General features: G+C 41.8%; 1 long non-coding RNA gene across 1 annotated transcript; it reads left to right on the forward strand.

Moving 5' to 3' along the window:
- Positions 1-43: 43 nt before the first annotated feature.
- On the forward strand, positions 44-23,398 carry LOC113619852 (uncharacterized). Its single transcript, XR_003432560.1, has 3 exons — positions 44-157; positions 3,046-3,118; positions 22,816-23,398. It is a non-coding gene; the product is annotated as an uncharacterized LOC113619852 (long non-coding RNA).
- Positions 23,399-24,590: the final 1,192 nt, after the last annotated feature.

The following is a 24,590-nucleotide window of genomic DNA, read 5'->3' on the forward strand; positions in this document are numbered from 1 at the left end:
TCTCTCGACACACACTCATTTCTTTGTGACCTCCTCCCCCAGGATCTTGAATGGGATGCTAGACATTGCTCATGAGAAACCCGAGGAGGATACTAAAAAGACAGCCACAGTTTTCCTCATGCCTGCCGCCAAGTTTCTTGAGGGCCCAGCTGTTGGGGTAAGATTTTGTAGAATTTTTATTTATTTTTATTATATTTTAGAATTTATATATAATTATATATGAGTTATATATAATTATATGTATAAATTCTAAAATTATATATATGTATAAAAACCTCTGAGAGGGCTTCCCTGGTGGTGCAGTGGTTGAGAGTCCGCCTGCCGATGCAGGGGTCACGGGTTCGTTCCCCGGTCCGGGAGGATCCCACATGCCGCGGAGTGGCTGGGCCCATGAGCCATGGCCGCTGAGCCTGCGCGTCCGGAGCCTGTGCTCTGCAACGGGAGAGGCCACAACAGTGAGAGGCCTGCGCACTGCAAAAAAAAAAAAAAAAAAAATCCTCCGAGATTTCAGATACTGTCTCAGTTTTCTGTAGTGTCAAAGGGCTAGAAAATGTGGAAATGGGGGAAGGTAGTAGTGGAAGGATGGATGGGTGAAAGAGAGAAGGAGAGAGAGGAGAGGAGAGGAGAGGAGGGAAGACTAGAGGGCTGGGGGTGGGAGGAAAGAGAAAGAAAAGGGGAATGAGGGAAAATGTACTGGAAAGAGCAAGGGCCTTGGAATCAGACAACTAGCTTGTTACTTTGTGACCTTGGGAAAGTTACTTTAACACTCTAGGTCATTGATACTTGCTTTCTAAGATCTGTTTTCCTATGTACAATATCTGGCATATACAAGGTGCTCAACTGTGTAAGCATTATTATTCCACATACACGTATAGGTAATAAAAGGAATTAGAATCAAATAAATTTGCCAGTCAAGTTTTCTCATCTTAGAAAAGGCTTATGCATACCAGTACAAATGGGTACAGCCACAAGGCATTCTGTGACCTCAGGAGCAAAGGCTGATGGAAGAGGAGCCTTTGTGAGTTTCTGAGGGACCCAGTAAATAGCACTCCTTTTCCCCATTCAGTTTTTAAACCAGTGAGAAATAAGACAAAGGAGTTAGCAGATGGAGGCCAATATATGGCCCTCATTATGATCAATGCTACTTTACAGAGCATAGCTTCTATCTTTGAGCAAGTGGGCTTCTTAATACCAAACTCCAGAATTTGACCAACTTGCTCATCAGCCTCAGGCAATACCAGAATATGGCAGACTTCCCCATGTGGAGAGAGAGGCCCCCTGTGGTGGCTTCTAAGAAAAGGAACAGAAGCAGGAGCTAGGCCATGCATGATTTCTTTCTCCTTCTAAACTCACCAACCAGGGAAGTCAGTTCACCTTCCGCAGGGAAGGAATGTGTCAGGAAGCAGAAGAGGCCAGGTGTGGTATGCTAATGATGTCCCTCCACTTGGACAGGATTAATCGGGGGTGGTGAGGGTGGGGGTGGGAGTATGAGCTTCCCACCCTCCAACCAGCTCTCAAAGTCAGTAATGGGGTGTTTGCAGAACTGGGAGAATTAATGAGATTCTACAACTGGCCCTGGAGTGGGAGGAAGGGACACTGTAGTGTGCTTCAAAATGTTTAACAATTAGCTCTCTAGAAAAAAAAACTATGTCCATTTATAAATTTTACTGATGTAAAGGGTATGCAGCACACCATTTATAAGTAATAATAAAATATACAATGCTCTTTATTTTTTATTTATTTAATTTTTTTTTGCGGTACACGGGCCTCTTACTGTTGTGGCCTCTCCCGTTGCGGAGCACAGGCTCCAGACGCGCAGGCTCAGCGGCCATAGCTGGGCCCAGCAGCTCCGCGGCATATGGGATCTTCCCAGACTGGGGCACGAACCCGTGTCCTCTGCACCGGCAGGCGGACTCTCAGACACTGCACCACCAGGGAAGCCCCAATGCTTTTTATTTTAAATTCCATATAGCCAGTTGATTCACACTGAATGTCTTCATTGATTTTTTGCTGAACTCTTGTATCCATAGCCAACCTCTGGTTGCAATTCAACTATGATTTGACAAGTGGAGTAATTTCCACCACCCAGATACCAATAGATATAAACAACTCACGAGCATAGAAAATAGTAAAATTTAGTAAGATTATTAAGAAGGGATGAGTTTTGAGTGTTTATGGCCTTTGTTTTTAATGTAAGTTAATTTTAAGTTTATGCAATTTAATTTTATTTATTTATTTATTTATTTGCTGTACGCGGGCCTCTCACTGCTATGGCCTCTCCCATTGCGGAGCACAGGCTCCGGACGCGCAGGCTCAGTGGCCAATTTTAATAATGACAGTGTTTAACAGTACAACTTGTAGAAAGCCTAAAAATGTATCAGTTGGCACACCACCGAGGATCGTCCCACAGTTCTAATTATGTTTTTTACAGGTGTGGCAAATTACAGTTTAATCCCCACTTAAGGAGATATTTGGGTAGCCACCTGGCACGAGGGGTGGGCTGGCTGCAGGGATCTCCAAGCAGGAAGAATGGCATCCACCAGGGGGCAGTGTGCTTCCAGGTGGTCCCTCATAGAGGGAGCCAGACCTCAGCCTGCAGTTACTAGAGGAAGAAGGATAAGGGCCACATCTGGGGGCAGAAGGCTGAGACTCAGGGCTTCTTCCTGGGTATTGACCAGGGGAGCAGTCAGGAAAGCAAAACAGAAGTCCTGAGGTGCCATGGGAGAAGGAGTGAGGGGAGAAGCCTCCTGCTGCCTGTACCCATCTGGCAACTGGGCAGCAAGGCCCATTCCAGACCCCACTCTCTGGGCGGGGTGGAGACTCACCCAGGACAGAGGATGAACTTGGGCTCAGGAGCGTGAGTGGGACAGAACTTAAATTACCCCAAATGGGGCTCGGGGCCTGTAGTTGAGAGGGCCAGGGAGGAGAGACCAATACTAGAAGCGAAGCAGAATTTTCTAGTCAGTTAAACAATTTGGAGCCTTGGAGGACTCAAGCAGGATCACAAAAATCCAGTTTCCAGACTGTTCTCTTTCCTGCACACAGGGTCTGTGGTTGAGTTTTTAAGCAGGATCAAGTTACAAAGCGCCACACACCTATCCACAGGGGTTCTGATATGGTAAGTACTTTATATGTGATTTTTCCTTTTTCCATTTTGTATGCTTGTGGTCACTTTCTGGAAAGCCCATTTCAGGCTTAACTGCAACTTTCAGGAGCTTGGAAGTTCAATGTCTTGGTGACTTAGTTTTTCCTACATAAGATAAATCCTGCCACCTTAACAAAGCAAAAGCAAAATTGGTACCTGGAAAAATTGCATTTTCTTATCAGTTTGGGCAGAATTGTCCCTAAAATGTTATAGACTATTCAAATCATTTATATAAAATAAGTTTTTGTTTGTTTCTCTACACTCACCTGTTAGGAGATTCGTTTGCTTACTTGTTTTGTTTATGAAAGTTTTAGCTTCGTATTGAAACTTGAAAGCCAAGCATTTCAAAAGAGTTGTGCTTGTCTCTTTGCTTGTTTCAGGCATAAATTGCTCCCAGGCCACGGGATAAAAGTCACTTCATAACTGGTGTATGGGCCTTAGGTCAATAGAAGATCACCAAATTGAGTTTGAGACAATATGTGACTTCATCTTAGATTGCTATTTTTAACAGTTTATGAACACAGTGGTTTACTAGCAAAAATGAGAAAACGGCAAAATTTTGGTGATTAACGTCTATCATAAATTAGTGTTGCAGGAGAAGGGGGAGTGTGAGAATGGTCATGTCCCAAGTCTCGGGCGAGTTCCTGGGACAGGCCACCAAGTGAGGGTCCTTGGTCTCTCATAGGAAAGAATTCAAGAGCGAGCGAAAGTAAAGTGAAAGCAGGTTTATTAGAGACAGACATATTCCACAGGCATAATGCCGGCTGTATCAGAAAGTGAGAGCGGCCCCGGGGTATGGAGTTGTTAGTTTTTATGGGCTGGGTAATTTCATATGCTAAGGAGTGGGAGGAATATTCTAACTATTTTGGGGAAGGGGTGGGGACTTCAGAAATCGGGCTACCGCCCACTTTTTGGCCTTTTATGGTCAGACTCAGAGCTGCCATGGTGCCTGTGGGGGTGTCATTTAGCTGATGTGTTACAATGAGCAGATGCTCAGGCTCAAGGTCTCCTGGAGGTTGAATCTTCTGCCATCTTGGGCCTGGTCGGTTTTTACCAGTCTTTGTCGTATCCCGTTTTTCTCAATGGCTGTGTCATTCTTTTAACGGTTGTGCCTGCCCCCATTCGTTCCTGTCTCATTCGTTCAAGTTGTTAAATAATTTATTACAAAAAGTGTTTAAAGATTATCATGTTTCATACAGAATGAGAAAAAAGATAGCTAAAATTAATAAACAGAGTCACAGAGTGTATACTGTTTTCAAACTTAAACAGGTTTTTACAGTGCATAATTTTAAACATGTGCAGATGTAGAGAGTGTAATGAACTCTCAAATTTTGTTAACTTGTTTCATCTATAGCCTTACACCCCATCAGCATAGCATTTCATCTCTAAACATAGAACTTAAAAAAATATACCACTATTACATTTAAAAAATAGTTATAAAAAAACCCCATAGTGTCTTTCAATAACTGGTCACTGTTCAGATTTCCTCAGTTCTATGCCCACGTATGCATGCTTAGACTTACAAGGACAATACAATACACTGCAATTGGTTAATATTTCTCTTAAGTTTCTTTTAATCTATAGGTTCTTCCATCTATTTTTTAGCACTTTATTTATTAAAGATAACATTTTTCTTTTACTTAATATATCACAAACATTTCCCCATTATTCTTCAAGGCTTCATAATATTCCACTGTGTGGGTGTTCCAGAGTTTATTTCCACAATCCTCTATTGTTGGATAATTAATTGTTTCCAATATTTTTTGTATATTCAATCTACTGCACTCAACACTCTAATATACATTTTTGAAGAACTGCTTGATTGTTTCTTTAAGAAAAATTTCTAGTCGAAAGAATCAAACTCTCTCCCATTGCTTTTCCCGGTGGCTTGCTTTACTTCTAAAGTAAAAGTATGGACCTGCTGTTGAATTTGACATAAATCTATACTTTCCAAAAATTGAGGTTTCCTGCAATAAATTTTGAAATCATTTCTTACTGTACTGGTAAGGCTCAGGATTATGTAAACAGGGTCTCTCATTACAGAAAGGTCAGGGAGAGATTTATGGCAAGATGACTACACAGGTGTTCACAGTCAAAGAGCAGGTTAAACTGGAAGGTGTCGTATGTCCTCAATGACCCGTCCCTCTGGCTTGATGAGTCACTTTAGTTTGAATTGAAAATGTCACTCTGTTTTACATGATTGATGAAAAACCCAGAGCATGTAAATAGAATGCCTTGGAAAATGTGTTCATTCCTTCTTTGATGGCTGTGCTGAAACTGTAAGGTTACAAGAAAGTCTAGTTTCCAGGAAGGAATGTGAGCAGTTGTTATTGCCACAGGCTAAGATTCCGCAACTTCCTTTGAAAGCTCTCAGGAATTCAATGTGGGGTTGGATGAATGAAAAGGGGGTGGGGGTAAAGATAAAACCAGATCAGCCATGAATCAATAACTATTGAAGTAGGTGGTGGGTACCTGGTGATTCATTCTGCTGTTTTCCCTCATTTGGGATATGTATGAAAGTGCCTGTCTATAATAAAAATTTAGAAAGTTTCTCAGAGTAATATGGCCAATACGTGGCCATGTGCTCCTGCTTGGTTCTTTGGGGCTCCAAGTACAGCCCTTGCAGCAAGCTTGAATGAATAAGAGTTCACGATAAATATTGTAATGGAATGTTTTAAAAGTAATAGCAGTCCTTGGAGAGATTTCAAACTATATTCCATGCAAGTGTGTGCCACCATTCACTTTTATTTCATGAAATAAATGAATCATACAGGAATATTTTACAAGGGAAATTATCATAGCCCCTTGCCAATGATGCTGGAAGATACTGTCTTATACCTTTTGTTAAGGAGACCACTCTTGAAAAGAAACAAAACAAAACAAAACTTCACAATCAGGAAATTCTCCCTTCTGTATAATCTGATTTATAAATACCTATGGTGTACCAAATTGGGATTCATGAGATAATACTGATTTTTTTTAAACTTCTTTAGAAAGTCAGGGATTCCAGAGGCCCTCATACACAGTGGGATATCACCAAGAGTAGCTGTAGGAAATCAGGCGTCTAACATTTTAATTATAGAATTAATTCCAAGTCCTGGTGGAGTAAATTCTGGACATAAAGGCTGCTTGCATTAGTTACACGGATATTTGACCTAAAAGATGCCTCCTCATAGTAGGCTAAGGACTAAGTGCTGAAAATGCCAAGTCAAATCACTTAACCAACGTCAGTGGTGATTCTCTGACATATAGAGAAGAGGGAAATTTTGATTTATGAGTCAGAAACCACTAGCAAGCAGCAGATGGTTGGTATTTTGTGTCCCCACACCCTGACAATGAAACTAGAAAGCTATAACCCTTAATGGGCATAACTTAGATCTTGGTTATAAAAGACCTCATTTCATAAAATAATAAAGATTTTATCCCTTCAAGGGATTCCACATTTTATGCATGAGGAAACAAAGGATGAACGAAGCTTATAAACTCAAGGTTAGATAGAAATCATGGTCGGTTCTGATTTGATTCCATTAAGTGACAAAACCTAAAATTCACCGTGGTGACTTGTTTCAGGAAATAAGAGAACATCTTATATTCTCTGTGAAAAAAATGCATTCTATTCTATCTGCTCTCAACAACTGTTGTTTCTCACTAATACCAAAGTACACAATATCATTTCCATTTAGAATGTGTCTAGAACTAAGTTACAATATGGTGGTGAACAGAAGCCAGCTTGTATCAGCTCTGGCTACACATCTCTTCTGTAACATCACGTGAGTGACCTGAAATCAGACATGGAGGGAGTATTTCCACCTCAGACATAGGCAAACACTTCAACCAGGAATTTTTTTTTTTTTTAATTTGGAAAGCCAGTTTGCCAGTATACCACTTGTTAAACTATAGATGCTTAGTAGTCAAGGCTTTAATATTTATAGTTTCAACCTATTTCCAGGTGACCATGAAGGCACATTACATTCTGCTAGGGCCCTGATCACGTCCAGAATCCTAAATATGGTTCTGCATGACCTGCCCCTTGCCTGCTTCTTAAGCTGCGTCTTATGCCACCCTTTTACTTGCTCCCAGCTCTTCAGACCCACAGACACGCTTTCATTCCTTTGAAAACTCCTTGCTCCTTCCCAGCACTTGGCCTTTCTACAGTGTTCTCTGTGCCCCAACCCACTTGCTCCTAGTCAACACTTTCAAGTCCTTCGGCTCATAGCTGAACTTCTGCATTCCCTGACTCCAAGTCTAGGTCAGGTACCAGAGTTGAAAGCTTTCCTTGTACTCTAAACCTTAGTTTTGTAAAACAAACTGCGGTTTGAAACTCTATCTATAATTGTTTGATTCAGGGTCACCTCCTTCACTGGACAGTGACTCCTATGGGAATTGGGTCTGTGTCTGTTTTTCCATTATGAGATTTCCCTACTAACTAGTAGGCATAGGGTCTTTTAAATATATATGCTTAAAAAATAGTCCAAAGATTCAGAAAAATTTAGAGAATAACATAATAAACACCTGTGTACTCATCAATGAGCTTTAACAAATCTCAACATTTTGCCAGAATTGTTTCACATTTTTTTTAAAGAACAAAAACATTGGTATTCTAATTAAAACCTTTGTGAATTCCTCTCAATCCCATAGCCCTCCTTTCCACTCTGGAGAAAACCCTTATCATGAAGATGATAAGAACGAGCCATAATTTGCATGGAAAGAACCCATCTACACGCATATTTAGACAAGACAGTACTCATCTTTGCTGGTATATGTGGTGGCTGGAAGTGAGCAAAAGGCCCTTACTAATGAGCATTTATGGATAGCATGGTCCTTAGAAGAACTGATGCCCTATTTGGTTCAGGATTTCCCAGTATGTAGTTTGAGTCAATCGTTTTATACTGTCCTTTAAAACTCTTATAATTTGTTTAAAGCTGTCTGAGTTCTGACATTAGCTTGATTTTCAGACACTTTAAGCTTCATTAACACAAGGTGGAAAGAGGGAGTGTTGAGTAGTGAAGAGCATGGGCAGCAGAGGCGATGTCTTTATGAGCTGTGTGATCAGAGCAGTGAGATCCCTGAGCATCATCATGGGCCTCACTGGAAACTGGCTAGAAATGCACATTCCCGGCTCCCATCCCAGACCCACTGAATCAGAAACTCAAGGGCAGGCTGGGGAGTGGGGGCAGCAGTCTGTTTTAACAAGCCCTCCAGGTGATTCTGTTACACTGATATAGGGCAAGGAATTTAAGCCCTCTAAGCCTCACTTATTTACCTTTATTTTGCAATAGAAATAATAACAATAATATTGATGACACAAAACCTTTCTGAGGATTAAATATTAGTTAACACTTATTGAGCACTTCTTCTGGTATCAGGCACTATTCTTAGCACTTCCCATATTTTGTCTCATTTAATCCTTAAATTAACTTCATCACAAATAAAAAGAGATTAGAAAAGTAACTGGCACCTAGCAAGCACTCAATAATTGTTAGTATCATACTATTATTGTTACCTTTTTGATTTGTAAAGATTAAATGAGATGATGTAAGTGCTGAGCACATCTGATATATAACATGTGCTTAAAGGGTATTAACTATTTGCATATAAAAGCATTTGTCTGAGTACACATTATTTACAGGGGTCTTTATAGGAAGTGGAATATAGTCTAAAGAGATAATTGACAGGGAATCTCCCAATGGGAATGAAGACCATAATAGACAAAATGTTATAAATCACATTTCAGCATTTCTTTTTCTCATTTGCCATAAGTCAAGGAAGCCAAAGACAGCTCTTTGAACTAATTGGGAGGGCCAAGAGGGTAATTAACTGCTCTCTAATTAAGCTGGTAATAGCCGCCCTCTATCGGAGAGATTAAAAGCCAGAGAATCACTGCCGGCGAGGACTTTGGAAGACAGGCCACTCTCCTCTCTCCGTGATGACAGCCTTGAAGTTCTCACCCTACAAAATAGCTCAAAGAGAGACTTGGCTCTGTCTGCTGGGGTCCAAGGAAAAGAGGAAAGTGCAGCTGGATGGAGAACAGTTAAAAGTTTGTCAGGAAGTGTTCACTTGTATTTGGGCATTTGCATTTGTTTTAAAATCTTGCTCTAAAGTGTGCCTTCTAAAATTAAAAAGTCACTAGTAATTGCTTTGCAGTTTTATATAAATTGCTATCTATTGGAAAAGGACCAGTGTGCTCTACCTTGTCTGTGAATGGGAAGCCAAGCAATGGAAGCCTTTCCTGTTTGCTATCTCTTCCCCAGCTGAACTGACCACTCCTCCTTGTGTGCCCAAAACATCATTGGCTTCTCCTCTGTTGGCACCTGGTACGCATGGAAGTGCTTGTCTTTTTCTTGGTCTAGACCAGTACTGTCCAGCTACATTTGTGATTTTAAGTTTTCTTAAGCAGTAGACCCTTGACCACAGGGGGTTAATCTGTGTATAACTTATAGTGAGCCCTCCCTTTTCAAGGTTCCCTGGCATCTGTGGATTCAACCAACCACAGACCATGTAATACTGTTTGACTTACTACTGAAAAAGGTCCGTGTATACATGGACCCACCCAGTTCGAACCTGCGTTGTTCAAGGCTCAACTGTAGACACTGTAAAAAAAGTAAAAAGGAACAGGTAGAATTAGTTTTAATAATATATTTTTTGAAGCCAGTGTATCCTGAATATTATCAATTTGCTATGTATTTAATACATGCATATTAATAGATATTTCACAGGTTTTTTGGGGGTATTAGTTCTTTGAAATCCAGTGTGCATGCTTCATTGACAGCATACCACACTTTGGATTAGCCATGTTTGAGTGCTACATAGCCACATGTGGCAGGGGCTCCTGTGTTGGACAGTGGGGGGTAGAGGAAGAGCAACTGAAAGGCAGTATCTAATCTATCGTGTACCCACGGTGCTTCGGGCAGTGCATGAGACATAGTTGCTGTTCCATAAGTGAGCGTGGGAGGCAGAATTCTAAGGCCACCCCCGGTGACCCTTGCCTTTGTATCATCCGTTCCTCTTTGAGTGTGCGCGGAGCATATGAAAATGATGAGACATCAGTCTAGTGGTTAGGGTATGTTATACGGCAAAAGGGAAACTCTCTTGGATGGGCCTGCTCTAACCAGGCGAGTCTGTTAGGAGCAGAGTTTTCTCCAACTGGTCGCAAAGGAAAACATCGGAGAGAAACATTCCTGCTGGCCTGGAAGAATACGTACAGCTATGTAGTGAACTGCCAGTGGAAAGGAGCAGCCTCTGGAAGCTGAGACAGATCCCCAGACAACAAACTAGCAAGAAAACAGGGACCTCAGTCCTTTAGCCACAAAGGAATGAATTCTACCAAACACTAGTGAGCTTGTAAGAGGACTCTGAGCCCCAGATGAGGACTGCAGCTGACTTTTGATTTTAGCCTTGTGAGACCCTGAGCAGAGAACCTACCCACGCAGTGCCCTGATTTCAGCCCCATAGAGCTGTGAACTAAGACAGAAGTGGTGTTTTAAGCCCCCAAGTTTGTTGTAATTTGTTGCACAGCAATAGAAACCTAATACAGTAAATAAATGTCGTAATTCAGCCATCATCATCCAGTTGGGGACAATGTGTCTAAACCTTAGGCATAGTCCCTAAGAGGAAATAGTGACTCCTGAACATTAGATTTGAAAATCAAGCCAGTGTCGTTATGGCAGCATATTTATCTTAACCACGCCAGGGCATCAGGAGTGCGACGTTTGAGTTATTCTCTCTTTCCCAGTGCCGTTCGCATTAGAGGGAGGAGCTAACGGAGAGGCAAAAAAAGACAAAGCCTTTGGAAGCAAGTTCGATATACTCATCCTGTAAAGGAGTAATTATTGATTAAGCAGAGACAGATACGAGAAAAATGATAATAATAATCATAGCTCACATCTGCTGGGTTTATACTCTATGCCAGGCGTGTCACCTTTTGTTTCACTATATCTTCACCACAGCCCCAGAGGCAGAAAGTGTTACTAACTTCATTTTATGGATGTGGAAACTAAGCATAGAGGTAGGAGGAGATTTAGCTGCATAATCAGGCAATAAATCTGATTAGAAAGGAAGCAGAAGAAAGGGTATTCTTGGATGAAGCATTCTTCAGAACAGATTAGCCTGACTTCCAGATGCAGCTCTTTCTCTGGGATGGCAGAGAGCTTTATTTCTTCTCTGTTAACAGTCTCTTTTTATGCCCCTTTCTTCAAACAAGATGCATTTCCCAAGTGGTCCTTGATTTCTGCATTCAGTCTTTCTACTTTCTCCTTTGGAGACATCATTGAATCCCATGACTCCCAAAATTACCTCTGGTCCTAACTCTGAAAGGCACATCATGGACCATGCTGTTCTTCTGAGCTCCAACCCTCCAGTCACGTTACCTGGATGTCTCACTAACCTCTCAAGTTCAGCTTGTTCAACAAAGTAGAGTTCATCATTCTGGTCTGAAAACCAGCTCTCCTCTCCAATACTCCAACCCTGCCAATAATTCCATAATCACTGACCAGTCCACAAGGCTCCAAACCCCAAAGACTGTTCAACTGCCCTCATCTCCATTCCCTTTAGTCAATCAACTGCTAAAAGTATCTTTCCAGAATGTTTACTCAGCCATTCCTTCTTCATTCTTCAACCTCCTGAACCATTTAGTCCACTGACCTCCTTTACTTCCTTCCTTATCCGGCCTTGGTTCCATGCTGCATCAATTCAGTCACTCTTACCAGAGCCCAAATCCCCTTGCTGCTCTATTTTTCATCATTTCTCTTTGACATAACGTGATCCCAACCATCTTGTTTCTCTTCAACTGGGAGGCTGAGCAGTAGTGAAAAAATTGCACAGAGGGAAGATAAAAGTAGAATAGAATCCTCTGTTCCAGTTTTCACTGAGGCCCGAAGACCAAGGATGCCAAATACTATCATATTCCAAGGCAAATCGTTCGGCCAACCTATACACGACTTGTGAAGAAAGTGGGTGGAAACAGGTTTTATGAGTTTTATCTTTCACTTACCTTGAGCTGTGAGTTCTTCCTATGTGACACTCCCTCCCTCCCCATACCTTAGCCACGTGGGAGCTTCACAGGCATCTTTGACAGGTATGTTTTGAAACTTGGGGGACACAGACAGGCATTAGATTCATGCCTAGGAAAGAAAGTCTTTTTTTTTTTTTTTTCAGTACGTGGGCCTCTCACTGCTGTGGCCTCTCCCGTTGCGGAGCACAGGCTCCAGACGCGCAGGCTCAGCGGCCGTGGCTCATGGGCCCAGCCGCTCCGCGGCATGTGGGATCTTCCCGGACCGGGGCACGAACCTGTGTCCCCTGCATCGGCAGGCGGACTCTCAACCACTGCGCCACCAGGGAAGCCCAGGAAGAAAGTCTTTAATGAGGGGCTGACTGAAATGAACTGTGTCAGTACAGTCGAGGGCTGCATTTAGGAAATAACCACATTCTGGTCTATGCCAGGCCAAAGCTGTATTTTTCCAGGGACCAAATGTGAAACCCACAGAAGGAATGTGAGTCTGGGTTGTTTAAAAGGAATTCTGACCCAAAGGACTTCCTGCAGTCAATGAGATGTCCTCAGCAAAAAGGGGTTGGAGGTTCTACTAGGTAGACAAGCAGAGAGGGATTGTAGGTGGCTGGTTAGAGGAGAGGCACTGCCTGAGGCAAAGGAATTCCAATTGGAAGGGTCCAGCAGGCGGGTGTCTGGGGAGGCCACAGATACTCGAATGAGAGAAAAAATGCCAGCTTAAAACAGCAGCCAGAACCAGAGGGAAGCTACACCAACTTATATTTGTGTCAGTCAAATAAGGCCTTCCTTCCGCTTACCTTCCTGCCGTCTCTGCTCCCATCTTGGAAGACCTTTTGGTAGCCAAGTGGTGGGAGATCGGAGAGGGGTCGGGAGGAGTAGCACTAATGGGGAAATAGAGGTGAAACCTCATTCCCCACGGCAGGCCCTTTGTTCTAAAGCATATCCAAGCTTGCAGTGAAGTTTGGAGTTTTGTTGCAATAGTTCTTGGCATATTAATTTATAAACTGAAGCTGTGATTTGGGGATGAAGTGACCAGAGGACATTTTATTATCTGAGATGATCAGAGAGTTAGAAGATCTTCCTAATATTTCATCTGAAAGGTAAGGAAGAGCTGGCTCAAAAAAGAGAAATCAAATGGGCAGTTGGGGGTGAAGAATAAAATTGTGTTCTCTTTGCACCCTAGGAATCCATCTTGCTCAGTGAGATCATTCAATTATATCATTGAAATAATCTCAATCCAAAGCTAGGTCGAGACCTTCAAGCCATGGCAATATAGCATTTTCTCTGGTGGACACACCCTCCTATTCTCTGCAAAGTTACCTTGAGCCTCTCGACCTTCCTTGCTCCCTGAGCTTCACTCTGCCCCCTTACTCTCAGATGATCTTGCTTCAGTCTTTGCAGAAAGAGCAGAATTCATCAGAAGGGAGGAAACTCTTCATTTCTTCTGCATCCCCAAATGGAGCTTAGAACTGTACTTAGAGTATTAATTGTTAATTAACACATATATTGTAAATATGTAAAGGATGGTTCCACTATTTGACAATCGTATATTCTCTTAGGCAGGTAAACTCTTTTCTCCATAATCTTATTTTCAGTATTGGTTTGCTTATCATCTCATTTTCATATATTGTAAAAATAAACCTTGAGCTTAATTTGAAATTTAGAAGACTTTTTCTGTTCATACTAAAACTTATGAGACAATCTAAAGTCAAGTTTTAATTTATATGTATTGCATTCTGCAAAATATGTTCACAAGATTACCATTTGTATGGTATTTTATAATGTTTGAATTAGGGCATTTCATGCCTTTGCCATTACCCTCAGAGAGCTTTTCTAGTCTCAATTCTCTTATTCCATCTAATTACAATTTCATTTTAAAAGCAGTTGGGAACATATATACCCTGAGCATTTAAATATGCTACATTTAATGTATCTAATGAGGTTTTAATTCCAATATAACTAACAAAATAATTGAAAAACTGAGTTGCTAGTGGAAGCATGCTTGTCTATACAAGTCATTTACATTATCTAAAGGAATTTTAAGTTCATTATAGAAAATTTGAAAATCACAGGAAAATATAAAGACTAAAATAAAAATCAGCATAATCACAACACTACTTCCCCACCCCTTCTGGAGATCTTCTAGGCTTTTCTGTTTCTCAAGCTGGGTATAATAATGCACACACATTTCAAAACCCTGCTGTTTTCCCACTGAACGTGCTATTGAGGCCATTTTTTTTTCTGTGCTATTTAATACTATCTAATGATCTAATTTTGGTGACCAAATTATATTCCATCATATTATAATCTGTTATAATTTATTATATTATAATGCATGTTATATGTAATATTAAAATATACAATCTGGTTCTATTATAATTTATTTAATAATTCCCAGCTTGCTTGTTTCTAGAAATAGAAAAATATGGTATATACTTGGCTTCTGACATGTGTTCAGTTGTGATACTTCATCCCACCATCAATAACCTTAACTTAAACTTTGCCAAACTGTAGACTTCATAGTCTGCAAACAATTGTAGTCCTGTTTTAAATTCAGCAAAAATTAAAAGGCCACCAAAGTTTTTAGGTTGCTGAAATTGCGATCTCCTCTCAGGGTCTCTCTTTTCCCCATTTCCTTTACTTCCTAACTCCTTTTCCTCTGTTGAATTCTTCGTACTCCTTCCTCTGTCTCTCTTCAACGTGAAGTTTATTTTTATTGGACTTTTCCTGCTAAATGCTCATTGTAGAAAAAAGTCAGTATTGCACATAGGGCTTGCAGGCCTTATGTTTGCCTACATATCATACATTTACCCGCATATCAAGGGTGGAACCATCTAGGGAGAGATTCATATATACCATGTTCATCCCACTGATGAATCACAATGTTGTCTTTTAAATTTACCCAAATGAGCAGTGGAGTTGTCACATGGTCCCAAATGCTCTAATATACAATAACTAACACACGGCTCTTACTGAAGATAGACCTTCAAGGAAAGCCAAATCATAAGCAGAAGTTTGCTTAACAAGAATGAAATCATTAGACCTTTAGAATGTTTGGTGGCCACAGGCTGAGGCAGCCTTATGTATACATCATTATAATTAGGATTAGTTGTGGGGTTAGGGTTAGGCTGACGGACAGAAATTGTGACTGAGAAAATCATCAAGGAAATGAGCACCATCTTGAAGGGTCTCTTGTGAGATAGCCAGTTGGATATGTTAAATCCCTCTGCCTTACTGTGCATGGTGTACCCTTCTATTAGAAACTTCTGCATCGATGACTTGCTCCTTTCTTTACTCTCTTTCCTTCCTCCTGGTCATCTATGACTCTTGCTTTCTTGGTCCTCCTCCTATGCCTAAGTGTTCTTTCCCGGTCTTTTTTCTGTGCCGACTCTTAGTTCTTGCATCTCTGTAGTTACATGTTTATACAAAGTCTGTCCTGGGCCTTGGGGTAGTCATTAATGTGGCTCCTGATGTCAGCACTCCTCTCTTTCCAGACACATGGTTGGATGACGAGTACTGCCTTCCTTGTGGTTGGGTGGGGCTGTGTGATGAGTTCTGGCCTTTGAATTATGAGCAGAAGCAATATCTGTCACTTCTGGGCTACAACAGTTAACTGCCAGTATGAGACCCAGCTTTCCACCTGCTACAGAGACCAGCAATGCTGTGGGTGGGTGGTTGTTCATCAGTCCAAATCCCAGAGTGAGATGACACTGAATAGCATTCCTAGTCAACCCTTGACATAAAGAATGGATGAGAAATAAACCTTTGAGGTATTAAGTCATTGAGATTTGGGGATTATTTGTTCTACAGCATAATCTAGCTCTACCCTGACTAAAATAACCTTCTTTTTTTTTTTTTCTTTAAACTCTTCACCTTAGCCCCTGATGAGTTTATCCAAGATTGTGGCTTTAACTTTATCCTCTAATTAAATGAATTCCAAATCTACTGAACTGAACTTAATTGATCACCTGAGCCCAGGATCTAGGTTTCTAGTTACCTTGTAACACTCTCAGTGTCCACAGGAACCTCAGCCTGAACGTTCTGCAGGTATCTCAAACTCTCCATGCCCCCAAGCAAATTTATCATCTTCTTTCCTTCAATGGCTGCTTCTCCTCTATTGCAAATAAAATTATCTTCCATGATTCACTCAGCATCTGAACCTGGAAATGTGCAAATTTCCTCCTCATGAGTGAGGTGGGGCCGGCCTTACCAGTGGAAAGTTCAAAAGGCAGAGAGACCAAGCTCAAACACAAAATCCAGGAACCAGAGGCACAACAGAGTTGTATCCATTCAAGTGCCTGGAAATTGTCTTTCTTAAATTCTTCCTAGTATATGAGTGAGGTTCTCATTTTCCTTTTCAGACCATGTGGGTTGACTTTCTCTTCCATTGGTTTGCTGAAAGCAAAAACAATCATCTTCTCCGTCAGTCACCTAACAATGAGATTATTCTTCTTTTCTTTCCTTTTCTGTTTTCTTTCTTTTTTTTTTAATTAAAAGGACACAGCAAATTGGCTGCTGCAGGCTTCCTAAACTATGGTGGACTTTCCAAGCATCGTCTTCTTGTCTCCACTGCGTAGTTGATGAGGAACTGGCATTTAGCCCCTGAACGCAGCCAAGAAAGGGAAATCTAGGCTGATGTCCGGATGGTGAGGTAATATCAAATCTATGGTCCCTAAACCCAGTGTCTCCACCCCAGGTTCATTATGTGTGTTTTATGCCAATTGCAGATCTGGAAGGCTGCCACTCCAGATGTCACCAGGCCATATATTTATTCATCAAACCAGGCCCATGATCCGTTTGTTCCTGCAATCACCAGCAAAAAAGGAAAGGGTGATGAAATCAGTCTTTGGCTACATTGCAGGAATCAGGAATATATTTGGGATTGGCTGCCATCGTTGCACTTTAGGTTATAATCACAAGAGGAGGACAGGGAACTGAGAGTAAAGTACTATCCAAAGAGCAGAGAGAGACCAGGGAAACAATCCATGCTGGTTCTTCCCTTTGCTAAAGCAGTTCCTCATTATCTCTGTAGGTTGAGAACCAAGGCCATTTCTTTGGTAAGAGGGGGCTGGGTGGATACGCCATACCAAGCACGTACAGAGGGAAACACTAATATTTTGTGGGAGCCTCTGCATGAAGTCAAAGCTGCAGAACCAAGCATGTGGAGTGATGTGGGGTGGGATTGAAGGAGAGTCAAGCAGGGTCAAGATGCTAGTGTTGCTATTGAGAAGATGATGCCATTCTTATCCCTACTTCTTTGTGACTAGTTTTCTCTCTCCTATCTTCAGGGTTTTTTTGAGATATTGAGTATAGTTCCCTGTGTTATACAGTAGGTCCTTTTGGTTATTGGTAGTTCTGTTTTTTTATTTTTATTTTATTTTTGGCTGCGCTGCATGGCTTGTGGGATCTCAGTTCCCTGACCAGGGAGTGAACCTGGGCCACGTCAGTGAAAGCCCGGAATCCCAACCATTAGGCCACCAGGGAACTCCCATCTTGTCTGCAATCTGAAGCTTAAATGGCAATATTTCTGAGAACTACCATGAAGAAGGGGATGGATTTGGTTGGACTGCCTGTTTATTGTGTGATTTATCACACAGTGTCCTTATTTAATTGTGGTGCCTCACTCCGTTGTCAGCTGTGTCTGATGTTCCCAAGTCCAGACACCTCTGCACGACATGTCCGGGGGACAGCGCTGAGGTTCCACTGGGGCAGGGATTGTGGCTGCCTGGCCACAAAGGGCTGGTGAGGGGTTGGAGGGATTGCTCACTCCTTACAAAACTTGCGGTCAGTTGTCCTGCTTTCAAACCCACTCAGCATTTCTTCCTTGGGAGGCACCTGGCATCCTCAAATCCTGAGACTTTCTGGGGATTCTGAGGCATGAACTGGTGTGTTTCTGGTTAAGTCCTCCTCCCGTACCTCCTTTCCTTTCCCTCCTTGGGTTTCCATTTCCAAAATATTGTGGCTGTCTATAATCTGCTGTCATCTCCTTTTCTCTTTTCTTTGTTTTTGTAGGTTCATGTTTTCTTTTTCTTTTAATTTTTACTGTCATTTTAGAGGGGTTTGGGAAGGGAAAGGCAAATTTATGTGTATAATCTTTCATGTTTACTGGAAGTCTATTCACTTATTCTTTCTTCCAGTTTTTCTTATGTCTCTCAGAGCACTCTTCAATGTATCTTGAACCCAATAGGTACTTGATACAAATCAAAGCAGTTATAATAAGACAAAGTGGCTTCCCTGACCCATGGGGACAAAAGGCAGGGATTAAAATTACCCTGCATGAAGATTTCTGAAAAGAGCAGGTAATGCAATATCTATCCAGATTTCTTGGTTTTTGCTCATTCAAAAACTTGTGAACATCATGCTCAAATTTAGGTACTGGAAAGTGGGTAAAATGATTAGAAATCTTAGAGCATCTCCTGGTGAATTTCTTTTGTATTTCTTCATATGACACATGGTAGTTCAATCACTAGTGTAAGTTGAACTTTTGCTATAGTCTGGAGTGAGAGAGGAGTAATTGTCTTTTTATAGTGAGAAAACAGCTGTGCCGTCATTGCATACGCTAGGAGAGGGAGGAACATTTGTCAGGGGTTCCTATTTGTCACTGTCAAGAACAGTGAGATGCCGGGGCAACACATTATTCCAGAGGTGCAGATTCTTCTGTCAGTTTCCAAGAATTGACTTAGCTTTATCCATGAGGATCCTGATGGAGGGTCTGAAATTTCTCTTCTGACCTGCCAAAGCCTGGCCTTTTACACAGAACATTACACGATGCCAACAGAGAGTTTCCAGAGAGGAACTGGGAATTAAGTGGACAGAGAGTTTCCAGAGAGGAACTGGGAATCAAGTGGAGCTCTGGTTGCCGATGATTCTTTTTCATGCCTAGCTACCCAAACAAAGAGACTGAGGCAGAAGCCAAATCCGCGAGTGAACACACACAGTGGAATCGGTGCCTGGGAATGTAGGGGCTCTGGCTGATTAAACTGCTGCCAGAGCGCCAGGGGGCAATTTCTCTCCGCCTCCCGTCTTGTATTTTGGCAGCTCTCCCTTCCCTACCCGCACCATCCCCTCCCCACATCCTCTGATCCATTTGCACTGTTGTTTGGAAGGAGCCCAATGCACACAGATTGGCAGCACTGTAATTGGTGCTTTCCTTACCTCTGCCTCTTTTCTCCCTGCATTTGATCATTCTGATAATGACAGTTTATTTTTTCCCCCTTTACCATCGGAAAACAACAAGCAACTCTTGAAAGAGTCGCAGATTTACATTTCAGTTTTCTGATGTATACTGCTATGGGAAATAAAATTCACATTTTAAAATGTTTTCCCACTTCTGTTCCCCTCGTCCTCCCCCCTCACCCAAACAGTCAACACTGATGGGAAACTTTAATGTTGAGAATTGATTTTTCCCCTCAGAAGGTGTTGTGATTACAGTGGCAGCATCCTTGAGAGTTGACTTGTCAAAATATTGACGATCTTTTTTAAGACCTTCATCATTGTCATCATAATTGGTGTCTCCGTTTGTTAGACTCTGTTTATTTATGTGCACTTTATTTCAAGTGATATTTCTTAGGATAATATTCACAAGGGTTTGGGGCTCCTGGAATGAAAAGTGTTATATAAACTGAAATGCTTACCCCCTGGCAAAAGGTAATCTCCGTTGCACACACCACCTGTTTAGGACAGCTCACATGTGCACAGTGTTTTGTAGTTAAGAAGGGATGTTCATGTATATTATTTCATGTAATCCCCCTGGTAATGCTGTGAAGAGCACATAAGGGATGGTCAGGCTCCAGGAATCATCCCACCTTGCCAGGCCGCCAGGCATGTGTGATTCTGTACCTGGTGTACTGCTAGCTTTTCACAGGTGTTGTCGTGCAGCGCTATAGAAGCTGTGTCCCAGGTGCTTCAGTTCTGGAGAAGGGTTGGATTTATAGAGGCACAAATAAACACAAAATAATTAGAGGAATTTTTTCATTTTCTCGTGTCTCCTAAGGAGGAGAACAGAGCAGATAATTAACTACAGGATCTCTTTGGCAGACTGGGTAAGAGGGGAAATCTGTGGGTACTGCAAAATTAATAGAATTGATTCCATCACGATTGTATAAACAGTTAAGGATACATATAATTAGGGCACTAGCTATAATACAAATTGAGTATATCGTGTGATTTACCATAGATTAGGATATGACTCGTGAGTGACAATAATGCACTATTTAAGCCGGTGGCAAAAGATTTAAAAGCTTTTTTTTTTTTACTGGGACACACACAGCCTTTGAACTGAGATTTTATAAGAGAGCATTTCAAGGCAGTAAACAATTCCTCTAGAAGAGCATCCTTCTAGAAAAGAAGACCAAGCAATACTGTAATAACTGTGGGTGTGATTTGATTCCTTCAGAGGTCTTAACTAGAAGTTTAGTTCTGGAAGGAATGCCTTAAATGCAAAACTGTTAATAAACACAGCTATACATGGCCACATAATGCTGTGGAAAAAAATACAGGCTTTTGGGAAGAGCACAGGCCTTGGACAAGCTCGAACTGAGCTTGACTCCTAGATCCTCCGTGGACCAATTATACAACCTTGGGCAAACCTTGATTTCTGTGAGCCTCTGTTTCTCCGTGTGAATATCCATGGATTAAAAATGCCTCTTTTGTAAAATAGTTGTGAGGATCAAGTGGGATAAAGCAGGCAGCGTGCCTAGCATGGAGAAGCAGCTCCACAAAAGGTGGCCATTCTTCTTGTGGTTTGATGTCCCTCCCCTTCTCCAGGGAACTTAAGCACCTTTGGGTCAGAGACTCAGTTCAACTCCTTTTTTTGTTCCTTTGAAACCCCACATTACAAAGTTCCTCAGAAAGGCTTTAATTGGGCTGCAGTTAGTCTTTATTCATCACAGCCTTGCTTCCAACTCACATCCTGATTTATCAATTGGCTCTAATGGACGAGTTGTAGGAAGGACTGTTTAAAAAGTGCAGTATTGGCTGATAACATAACAGCTGACACTCGGTCCAGAATCTGTTTTGTTTAAATGATTGTACATAGGAATCAACTTTTCATTTCCCATGCGACAAAGGAAAAAGGATTATAGCTTACACACTGTAAATCACTTAAATATCCTTTGCCTACGGGTTCTGGAATCATACTTAAGGAATGTGGGGGGAACGAATGCACTTTCCGGAATCTGAAGTGAGACTCACACTTCCCTGCATTCCTTTTTCTTTCCATTACACTCTCCATGGGACCTGGTGAAGGGACCGGTGTCTAAAGGTGTCGACTGGCCATCGTCCTTCCACACACGAAGCCTCTCACATAAACAGACTCAGAAGAAGGAGCTGTAACAGCTTTGAGAGTGAGCTAGTATATTGGTCGAAAACTTCTTGTTGGAAAACAGAAATCTGAACAAGTCAACTCAGGCAAAATAGGAAATTTATTGGCTCAGAAGATTTGGAAATTCAGGGATAATGCTGATTTTAGATGCCAGGTTATCAACCCCAATGAAAAGGAGGTATTCTGGTTACTCTGGCAGAAAAGTCTTGGGGAGGACTCCGCTTAGATTTGCCTTGCTGGACTAGTAAAGAAAATTGCACTATTGCATACGCATTCTATTACATACTACAGAAATCACGTGGTAACTGTATTACTTGTATTTTATTTTCTGCTTTCGTCTTCCTTTCTCTCTTTTTTTGTGGCCTGGGTATAGATCCTTAAATCTCCTTAAATATGTTATATGCTTTCTATTTCTACTTCACTAATCATTGCTCTGCTTATATCACATGCCCATCTTTGAACCATTCACCATGACCAGAAGGATGAGCATATTCATTCGTCAGCCTGGGCTGCATGACCACTCTTGAGTTGAGGGTAGGGTGGCATCACTATTCACAGTTGCGTTAGGACCACATGACCAGGGGAGGATGCAGGGTAGACAGACAACGTGTGTCTACTATACCCATCCCTGTGTTATACCTTTTCTATTGAGAAATGTAATTGTTATGACTAAACTGATTCCCTCTGGCTAATTCCTTTCCTCTTCTGCCAGCTGGTCAGAATCTTTTCATGATTCTCTGTCAATAAAAGGCAACAGTTAAACCCTTAAATGTTCTTGAGAAGTTACATTATTTCATAGCCTTTACAAATTTAACAGTGAGAAAATCCCCATTTCCATTAAATTTTCCCAGGCAGAATTTCTAAATATTTTGTCATCTTCTTAGATCTTATAGACAGTGTTTTCTTTCCTGCCTTTTTCTAGTTCAGGATTCCAAATGGAGCTGATGTGAAAGATATAGTGTAGGATATTGGTAAAAAAAAATATGAATTTCTGGGTCAACTGACTTGTGTTCAAATTCCACTTCAACCACTAGACCAGCAGTAGTTGGGGAAATGCAAATAAAAATGCTATTTTTTTCATTTATTGTATTGGCAAAATTTAAAAATGTTGATGTAATATACACCTGTTTTTTTTCCTGCCTTGCATCAGTTCCTTCTGTTCTATGGCAACAGTACCACATATATTTTGCATCCAGCCCTATCTGAATCCAGATCTACTCCTGGACTGCTCAGTTAGATGAGCCAATAAATTCCCTTTTTAGTTTAAACCACTTTGGGTCAGTTATCTGTTACTTGAAACTGAATTGCAATTTGCATAATTGAGAATTTCCGTTTCTTGTGAAGGTATGGGGAAAGTATTGGCCAGGCATCTGGTAGCAGATTGACTCTATGGAACCCCTTCCTGCAATGCCGGTTGTATCAGGAGCGACTATAGCTTTTTCCAGGAAGCCTCCTGTAAGTCTTTTGTAGAGACTGTAGAAAGCCGTCACACTGAAGGCTGTCTGATGAATGGGACTAACGTCGGACGAGAGTGGATCTGAGCCATGCAAGAGATGTACCGTATCACTGTGTGTGTGCCACTGCACATCCTCGAGGTTTCTCAGCCCACGTTTTACTCCAGCTGGTGTTGTAGCAACTAGCTTTGTGCAAACATTCTGACAGCGCCTCACTTCATCTGCATCATGTCTTCCTGCCCTGGGACTTCTCTAATGCTGCGCCGTGAGATGGCTATGGAAACCCACTCAGGCACGTGGAACCCGAAAGGGCGGGGGAGTTAAAGCCAATGGGCATCTCTTTTCTAATGGGGGATGGGAGCTGGTGGATAAATGAGGCATATTCTACATGGCTTCTCAGAGGGTCTTACTGGGTCAAGCCCTAGTAACTCAGAGTGACCAACATGATAATATACTCTGGTATTGCCATTCCCTCTTGGCCTCACTTTTCCGGATCATTTTCCAAATAAACTGCTCACACACAAGACCTCGTCTCAGGCTCTATTTTTGAAGGAGAACCCAGAATCACCACAATTCTAATGAGAGTCCTAAATTTAATTCAAGTTTCCTCAGGTCTTACCTGCATAAATAGGTACAGTAGAGCTCAGCATGGGTAATGACCAAAATTTTTTGTCTTTGCCCCAAACTGCATGAGGCTACAGACACTGATCTCAAATTCTTTTTCTCTGGCTTACATAATCAATGTGCACCAATGGAAAAGCCCCTCAGTGGCCATATTCCAGTACTGTCACTGATCCCAGGGCATTGGGTGACAGCACTGTCTGTTCTCCAAGTGATACCCAAGGTGCAGACCCCAGCTCTGTAGCTCCCAAGTGGCTCTGCACTCCCTTGAATCTTCTCTATGTTGGATCCAAACAGCAATAAAGAGAAGATCCTTCTTCCCATCTGGGCTACACTTAATTCCCCGGGTCTAATACACTGGGAGCAATATTCTCATGTCTCCTTTTGTTTCTGCCTGCAGCCCTGAGAGATCTAATCAGACCCATAATTCATGGGCTGGGCCAGGGAGTGATGTACAAGGAGGATCCCAAGTCTTTCATCTTCATTGCTCTTGGACCCTTTTCAAACCTCCACTCGCTATTCCCAAATAACCCCATAATTCAGAAAGCCCCTTCCTCAGTGGTTGTTCCGTTATGGCCTGTCCCCTTCTTTGGCTCATCAGGATGGTCTGAAACTCAGCAGTGGATGTATCTTAGGCGCAAATGGGAGTCCTGCCACTTTTCCTCCCACCATATTATCCTGAGAAAATGAACTTCACAGTGAAAACACCAACATTTAAATAGAGTGGAACATGAACAAAATCCTTCTTGTTATAGACCGTGGTTCCAAAGGTGACTTAAGGATTTCCAGGCCTCACTAGCCTCTGATTACCAAAGAAGGTCATATTTCCTTTTATGATCTAAAGTAAAATGACCCTAAGTCCTCATCCTTTGAAGATCCTTCCTCTGCTGAGTTTTTCTACCAACTGAATTCTGGGCGTCAAGAGGACACTCACATGCTCTACATATCTGTTCTCTGGTCGTGTTTGTCAGCCATTCACCCCTGAGGTGACCTGCTTCTCCGGGATGCCTTGATCTCTGTATAGATTTGCAAGAGCCGAAGGGG

Source organism: Aethalodelphis obliquidens, unplaced genomic scaffold, assembly GCF_003676395.1.
Source record: "Aethalodelphis obliquidens isolate GAN/ISIS:26980383/991018 unplaced genomic scaffold, ASM367639v1 scaffold7, whole genome shotgun sequence".
NCBI lineage: Eukaryota > Metazoa > Chordata > Mammalia > Artiodactyla > Delphinidae > Aethalodelphis > Aethalodelphis obliquidens.